Genomic DNA, 8,561 nt, shown 5'->3' on the forward strand with positions numbered 1-8,561 from the left:
GGGGTACATGACAGGGCCATGCTGCCACCCAGAAATGTGGTCCCTCTTCTTCACAACCCCATGCTCCCAAGATTAAGAGCTGCAGCTCTGGCTTGGACAGTAGAAACTCAGTGGTGCCCAGCAACTGCTGGAATGGCAACCAAGCATGAAGAAAATGAATAAACAAAAACCAACAGTTGAATGAGTCTTTGGCATACTTAAACAACTGTGCTAAGTATCTGTTAAAATATTGCTATTTTGGAATTCTTAAAAAAATCAAGAGATAAAATAAAAAAGCTCCATCCATTCTGTAGTATCCTTCCCTAAGAATTACTTTGGTTTAGGATTGTCTTTTTTGTGACAATTTTAAAGATGGCACCTCTGTACATAAACCTTTTTTCAATAGTAGTATCTCAGGCTAATCTGTGGATCTACTCTTCAAAATTAGTAACAGCAGATTTTGTAACTGTTTTCTTGATTTCCCCATTTTTGGGTTGATCTCAAAAGTACTCACCAGAGTCTAAAAGTTGTATGGGTGATGCTACCACAAAGCAAGATAAAATGGCAGAAGCCAATGTCAAATTACAGTTCTGTTAGTGTTCTATGGTTAGGAAACAGACCAGCTTTGCATTGCTGAGTTTGCATTCAAAGACAATAAAGCACTACTTCAAGTAAATGCCTTTGTCAGTTGCTACAGCCCTATCTGGTTAGCAGGGCTTTAAAAAGCCTTTCCTGAACGGGAGCCAAGAAATCACAAGCATATGAAAGGCAGAAGACAACAGGTATACAACAGCCCAATCCAAATAAATGCACACAAGGAAGCTTTCAAACATGCATACTGCTCCAAATGACTTCACAGAAATGCTATCACCAGCGCCACATGAAAGACTGTGTCAGTGAAAGGTTCAAACAAACCAGCCTACACAAATAACATTAGCAAAAAGTACCCAAACTCACTACGTGCCACTTATTAGGAAAGTAAGCAGGTATTTTCACTTCCCTTCTAGGGAACAACAAAGGTTAAAAAAAAAAACAACAAAACAAAACAAAACTACAAAGACACCCAAAACATGACCCCATAAAAAAACCTACCTAGACAAAAACACCCCACTTCCACACAGGAAGGTACCAAGTGTTCAGTTAGTTAGCTCTAAACCCTTTCTACCTTTTTCTGTGGCCTCACAATCAAACACTTTAGTCTCAAAGTATGCCTCTAGACAGTTAATTCGTAGTCTCACATCCTGCCCAAGGAAGAAGAACACATTAGCAGATGTCCTGAAATGATGAGAGCTGCCAACAAACTAGGTTCACTACTTGAAGATTTCCACTTAAAAATCAAGTCAATGCTGTCTTTGCAAGATGTTATCAAGTAAGACTATAAATTACAAACTGATTAGGCTACACACCTTTTTTTTTCCCTTTCTCTTTTTTTTTTTTTTGAAAATCAAAGGTAAAACAGCAAGAAAAATGACGCCTTAACACCTAGTGTTAGAGTCATAGCATGCCTTTGCAGAGATGCCCTAAGCTGTGTGGCCACAGGTCCACATGGTTTGCTTAGGGCTCTCCAGATCTGTGAGAAACAGCCAGCATTCCCATAAATGAACACATTTAAAACTGAACCTTTTATCAGAGTCTTTTGCACTATTTCTAGTTTGCCAACTGAGAACGCAGAGCAGAAGTAGAGTCCAAGTTTAATAGCTAAGCATCTGCATGGACCTGAGAACAATACCAATATTCATTAAGAGGCCAATCTCAAACTGCCTTCTCATATTTTCGAGACAAGCACTCTATTAATACATTTCCTAACCTTAGCATAACTCTTATGTTTTCATCCCAAAGCACCCACACACACATTGGTGAAGAGTTCCCAAAATTATGACAACTACATGCCCCACACACCAGGGGGAAAAAAAACCCTAAAAATAAATCTCAAGGAAGCTATATATTGTGCCTTGCCAACCACAGTGAATTGTACAGCCAGGAGTTGCTACATCCAGATTTAGCTTCACACAAGCTAACAGGATTCCTTTATAAATTTAGCTAGAGGCACGGGCAACAAACGCTTGTGGAAATTCGAACCGCAGCTCTCCAGCAGCAAAGACTGCTCCCTCCAAGAATGAAACAGTAGCAAAAGATGACTATTAGTAGGCTCTTATTACACAGCTTTCAAAACACCTATAAGTCATCAGGTTCTGTAGGCAGGGTTATTAAACTGCTGAAGTACCAGCAAGCATTAAAAGAAAAGAGCAAGGCCACAGCTCTTTCTGTGCCTGCCAATTAATAATCAAAGGAGGAAAAAAGCCAACTAAAGAGAGACCGTATTGGAAACCAGCTGAACGTTCCTGTAAGTTTGTTTCAGGTCCTTTTCCCTCATACTTGGAGCAGTGTGGCTTGTGAAGAGAGAAGGAAACGAGTGCCTCAGGTCTGTCAGTGCTAACTGAAGGATGAGATCTGAAGGGCTTCTCTTCCAGCAGGAGGGACAGGGACACACGACCCGCAAAGCAAGGAAAAGATGAGCACAGGATATGGGGAAATGCATGCAGGGTCCTGTAGGGCTGCTCTGCCCCACTGCCTCGCCACAGAATCAAAGCTCCTGCTACTTAACAATAGATCAATCATATTTTTAAACCTCTTTAGACCATACTTATCACAATCCCATTAACTTTAAAACATTTTTTAAAATAGAGGATGGGTTTGGGGGTTTCTTAAAGCATCCCCACAAAACCTGAGGCCCTATGGCATTTTATCATATTTTAAAAGAAGTACCTTCTCCCTCGCCGCAGAAAACTCGATGAAGCCCCCAGGCTCGGGCTGAGCGGGTGCAGCTCGGCCAGGCTGCCCCAGCGGAGCACAAAGCGGCGCGGCGGCCGCGGTGGGAGCCGGGCGCTCGGTGCCTGCGGCGGGCAGCGCACAAAGGCTGCGCTCACCGAACGCGCTGCGCTGCCCAGCCCCCGGCGCGGTCTCGGGGGCTGCGGGACACCGGGTACCTCCCGTCCCGCCCGCCCCGAGCCGCTCCGGGAAACCGCTCCGGGAGCCGCCGCCCCCTGCCCGGCGCGCCCCACCGAACAAAGCCCCCGGCAGCGCTCACCGGCAGCCTCTCGCCGTCTTCTGCGCTCGCCCAGCGCTCCTCCTCCCGCTGGAAATCCAGGCGCAGGGGTGCGGATGGAGTGCGGGAGCTCACCCCGCTCCGCAGCCCATGCAGCGGCTGCCGGGTGTCCGCCCCGCAGCGCCCGCGGCCGCGCCCCGGCTCACTCCGTGCGCTGCAGCTCCGGGCAGCCCGCTTGATCGCCAAACTTCCTCCTCCTCCTCCTCCTGCCGGCCGGGCAGAGGAGTCTGTGAAACTCCCCTCCTCCATGCAGCTCCCGCAGCCCAGCCGCTGCCTCAGCCCCTCCCCGGGGAGGCCTGGCCCGGCTCTGGGCTGGTGCTTTCTCTGCTCTCCTTCCCCTCCCTGCTCCGCCGCCCCCAGCCCCCGAGGCTGGGAAACGGGGGAACAGGGATTAACCACTCGGATTTGTCTGTGGAATGGAGCCAAAGAGAGCAGTCGGATTACAGCCCTGGGAAGAAGAAGGGAGGAAAAGGGAGATGAAAAAAAAAATAAGAAAGGAAAAAAAAAGAAAAATCCGCTACCGTTTTCATGGAGGAAAAAGCGCTGGGCTCTCTTGCCCTCCCCCGTGTGTCAGGTCACAGCCTCTCCGCCCTGCTGCGAGCCCCATCCTCGCCTCGCCGAGCTGCCCACCGGCTCCTCTCCGCCACCACAGGTCTGAAATTCAATTCATAGTTCTGAGAGAGCTTTTGTAAATGAGTTTCCAAATTGCCAAAATGCGAAGGGGGCAAGGCCACCACGAAATACAGACCCATTAAAAGCAAATTCCAAGAGGTTGTAGGTAGAGATTACACCTGCCTCCTGGTAGGCTGCTGGGTCATCTTTGGAAAGGTGTGTTAAAAGTTGCACAACATTGAAAAAGAATACATTAAAAAGACACACACAAAAGAGAAAAAAACTGGCTTAAATAAAGCCTGAATTCTTCATACCTGTTCAGTGCTCCTTATTCCTCTGAGCCCTAACAAAATCCTCGGTTTCCTGTAAAACCTCATTCTATATTTCACATTTAGTAAAGCTGTATTGCTTTTATTCTGTAACAGTTTCTCCCTCTACTCATGCTAATACACAGCGTGTGGAATGCAAGGAAAATTGAGAGGTTAGAACAGCTCATACTTTTCAGATGTCACAAGAAGTAATTACAGTAATTCAGAAAAGCAGGAAGTTTCAGTGTTTGCCCTCATCTTACCTGTTCTCATTGGAATCCTAAAAAAACAAACCAAAAAACTCCCCCAAAACCACCCAAACACCTTGGTCAGGGTCTGTTTCTCTATCATTGATTCAGAAGCCCAGAGTTCTTTCCCAACATACACACTAAATATTCTTCAGACCAGTGCTGAATTTTAAAAGATTACCCCATTTATTAATTCATTTTGGCCACATTTCTAAACAAAAGTTTGTGTTTAATAAGTGGGACTGTATTATCTTTTCAAGGATAAAAATACCTCAAATGTTTTAATTACAGCTCTTCTTGCACATAACATTTATTGACATTGCAGAATTACAGCATAGTTATCACAGAATCACAGAATATTCTGAGTTGGAAGGGACTCTCAAGGATCATTAAGTCCAAGTCCTGGTCCTGCAGAGCACAGACCCAGGAATCCCACCCTGTGCCTGAGAGCATTATCCAAATGCTCCTTGAACTCTGCCAGGCTGGTGCTGTGACCACTTCCCTGGGGAGTCTGTTCCAGAGCCCAGCCACCCTCTGGGTGAAGAACCTTATCACCAAGGGGTAAATCTCACTCATCTCCTATTTCCTTGGGAACCATCACTGTCCTACCAGGCAGGAAAGGCAGATCACAGAAGGCTGGACTCCACAGTTAATACTCTGGAACAGTATTCTACAAACTTGCTTGACGGGGGGGCAAGTGGGAAAAGGGCAATTTCAGATGAGATTAAGTAGCTTCACTGAAATCAGCCCACTGGTTGTGATCTCCTACACTACATACCTACTCCATGTCTGAATTCAGCATCCAGCTGAGCACACATCGTAGCCTCAGCATACTACACTCTGGCCTTGTGCTGGGAACAAAAAGTTAGTCTTCATTTGCAAGTCAATAGGAAAAAAAAAAAAAAAAAAAAAAAGAAAAAAAAGAAAAAAAAAGCAAGAAAAAAGCAGCAAAACTTCTCTGATGAAACTACTGGGAGAGAAGCATTTGTAACTCTTTCCCATTTGGGGAATCAGGGAATGTTTTTACTTTATGAATAGATCTTTGAAAGATGGTAATAAAACAAACTACTGCTTGATGCATTTAACTCGGTCCAAATTAAAACAAATGAAAACGCACACACATCCCCAAATGGGAAATACAGCAAAAGCCCCAAACCACAGACTATTCCAAGTTCCTTTAAGAAACTGTACAGTCTCTCCAAATATGTTTTAAAGGCCTTACATGATCTGTTCCATATGGAGTTTGTTTTTCCTCAGTGCTGTGACTAACAGGAAAAATCTTCAAGAGGAGAAGTCTCTTCCTCTCTCTTCATCCTTCTACCTCCGTTTCCCCAAAGGACTGATCATGAGTCTGTCTGGTTTCTGCTTGCTTGTGCTAAAAATAACATTGCAGTGGACTGACAAAATACCCTGAGTTTTAAGGCAACTGTCTGATAATGTAGGATTATTGTTGCAGAAGGAGTGAGAGAAGTTTAAAGGCCAAGCTTTACAACAGTGTAACACAACATAGTGTATCTGAAGAACCACCCATTTTTGGAGGAATTAGTACATGGGCAAATTGTGGGAACTCCTGTCTTTGAAGGTAATTCACATAACTCTTGGTAAAAGGGCACAAGTGACAAGGAAGCTGCAGGCAGGTGAACCTTTCTCCTGGGCTTTGCCTGTGCACCAGGAGGTCACTGGCAGAGGGGCGAGCACCAGTTGTTGTCAGTCACCCTCAGCAGCACTCCTGTACGCAGGCAAGAAGCAAGTCTTTGTTCTCCCAGCTCCACCTTTTCTGACACACATCTTTTTCTGCTCACTCTCAGAGCATTTCTCGTACTCTTTCACTGCAGGATCCATGCAGTTCCCCATACATAAGGTGGGATCCAGCTCCATCTGCCAGCTCTTCACCTCTATCCTTCCTGCTGTGCTGGCAGTCAGAAATTCACACTGCTAATGACTTGGTGTCTTTCACAATGGTGACCAGGACTTCCCTTCATGTACTACTTGAAAGTGATTTTCTTACTGTGTTGGGCATCTATAACCTAAAATTATTTTCCTTCTAGGTCTGCTTATATCAACTGGTCTACCAATAAGTTTGTACATATGTTCTCAAACATCACAGCATATCTTTACGTCACCAGCTCTGAACTGCACCAGTCATTGTGTTAATGTTTTCCTCGTTCTGGCTGTGACTCAGCAAAACTGTAACTAATACCTTAAAATGTACAGAAATCACTGTCACTTCAGTTTTGCTGACTGATGATTGATTTCAGCATTCACTTGAGAAGCACAAGTTTATCTGTTCTGAGTTAGAACATGGGGAGGGGGGGAAAGCCGGTCCATACAGTAATAGAAAACTGCTACTTGTAAAGACACCCCCCACGCACACTTAAAAGACACATCCCAGAATTGATTGTTTGGTGAGGGGGAGGATCTGTAGAAGAAAACTGCTTCATCCATGCCATGCACAAGGGTGTAAAACAGGGAAAACAGATATAATGTTAACCTGGGCACTCCCCAGTCAGCAATAATAATAACAATAACAATAACAATAACAATAATAATAATAATAATAATAATAATAAAAAAATGCAGTGTTCTCCTTGCCTTATGTCCAAATTAATTATTCCACCCACAATACAATTTAATTGGCAGGCACAGGTACACTCATTTGCTTTGCAAAGCAATATTATTAAGTGTAGGGGGTTTTTAGAGCTGTGCTCATGTTTCATGGAACACACTCTTTCATGTACACTTATGCCAAGGAGTACACAACCATTCCAGTAATTATATGTTCCAGTAAAACCATTAATACCAAATAAAATGCTATCATACCTACTTTATGCCTGTATCCTGCAGGTATTCAATTACCTCCAAGTTGATGAGATACCTGTGTGAAAAAAAATTGGAAACATATTTAAGTCTTTACAGCAACAGCTGCTAAAACATTTAATCACAAAGTTCAAAATATCTTACTCCCAATCTTACTGTAAAGTTTAAGTGGAAGTACTTTAAATGCAAGATGAGTTTGCATGCCACTTGCCTTGGGAAACAAATAGTGTGCATAAAGGAGTAAGAGGATAAAGTTCAGTGGTTACAAATATAAAGACAGAATCACAGAATCACAGAATTTCTAGGTTGGAAGAGACCTTTAAGATCATCGAGTCCAACCTGTGAACATAAGAAAATAGCAAAATATTGTACAGAAGGAAATGACTGAATTTAATCTTTCTAGGGAGAGGGTTTGATTCCTTTGTCTGGGACTATTTCCATGCAGAAGTAAACATCTTTGGGATGATTTGCTTTTCCACATAGCAGCGCTGCTTGGATCTTCCACAAATGCAACTGTATTTAATAAAAAAAAGCATGGAGACCAGCTGCAGTTTTCATGAAATAGGCTTCTGGTAAATTCAAAAGCTGGTGCAATTTTGTTGTCAGCTCAGGTCTCAAATTCCTTTCAAGTCTTGGGTCTTAAGCACAGCCTTCACCATGATGCTTTTTTCATTGTGTTAAAGAATAGCTGTCTACATTTCCCATCTGTTCTTCTACAGAAAGTTTTTCCTCTGTATTATTCCTGAAAACATTTGCATCTACACCCTTGCAAACAAAAACCATGTTTCAGTATTACAAGGGCTCATCTTCTTCCCAACTGAATTTTCTTTGGAGCATTTTAGGTTATAAGTCTGGAATTGAGCCGTTAATTTCAAACTTTGGCCTGCAGCTGTCTTGCTCTAGAAGAAAATGCCCACTAGTTCTATGCTCCTCATAACAAAGCCACCAGTTAAGGATGACTCATTGCAACCCTCCAGGATGGAAGATGCTTACCCCATTTTCTCTGGACAGGACAGTCAAAAGCTCAACATAAAGCTGGAGCAGGAGCCCAGCCACTTCCTCTTCTCTGTTTATTTGCTTGCACAGCAAACAGCCTTACTGGACACACAGGGGGTGCTTGTTTCTCAAAATTCAGCTGCCTCTTCTTGGCTTAAATTAATTATTCACAAAAAGAGTATTAGGATGTCACAAGGAGGCCTTCATCTTGTGTGTTTTATTTAGGGGCTGCAAGATTATGCTCTTTAAAAGGGTTTTTTCCTGCATGCTTTGTGGTGAGTCTACGTGTACAAAAAAGCAGGATCAAGTCCAAGGTCTTCAGAGCACAACAAGGAGTACATTAGAGTTGTTTTAAGCAGCAGCTAAGAGTTACTTTTCAACACTGCTAATACAGATGCTCAGACGGCAGATGAACTCATCTGATTACAGGACTCCAACTTCAAGGAAACTCCTTCAAATATAAGAAGCCACTGGTTTCTTCTGACTCATCTGGGT

The 8,561-nt window shown here is 43.6% G+C and overlaps 1 protein-coding gene across 2 annotated transcripts in view; it reads right to left on the reverse strand.

Annotated features, from left to right (window-relative positions):
• Positions 1-3,364, reverse strand: part of PLEKHG1 (pleckstrin homology and RhoGEF domain containing G1) — a 125,877-nt gene extending 122,513 nt beyond the window's left edge. For both annotated transcript variants that reach the window (XM_030945559.1, XM_030945558.1), the window contains exon 1: positions 3,068-3,364. The gene's annotated coding sequence lies outside the window, so the exon portion shown is untranslated. The remainder of the gene's footprint in view (positions 1-3,067) is intronic.
• Between the last annotated feature and the right edge of the window lie 5,197 nt (positions 3,365-8,561).

Source organism: Camarhynchus parvulus, chromosome 3 (genome assembly GCF_901933205.1).
Source record: "Camarhynchus parvulus chromosome 3, STF_HiC, whole genome shotgun sequence".
Taxonomy (NCBI): domain Eukaryota; kingdom Metazoa; phylum Chordata; class Aves; order Passeriformes; family Thraupidae; genus Camarhynchus; species Camarhynchus parvulus.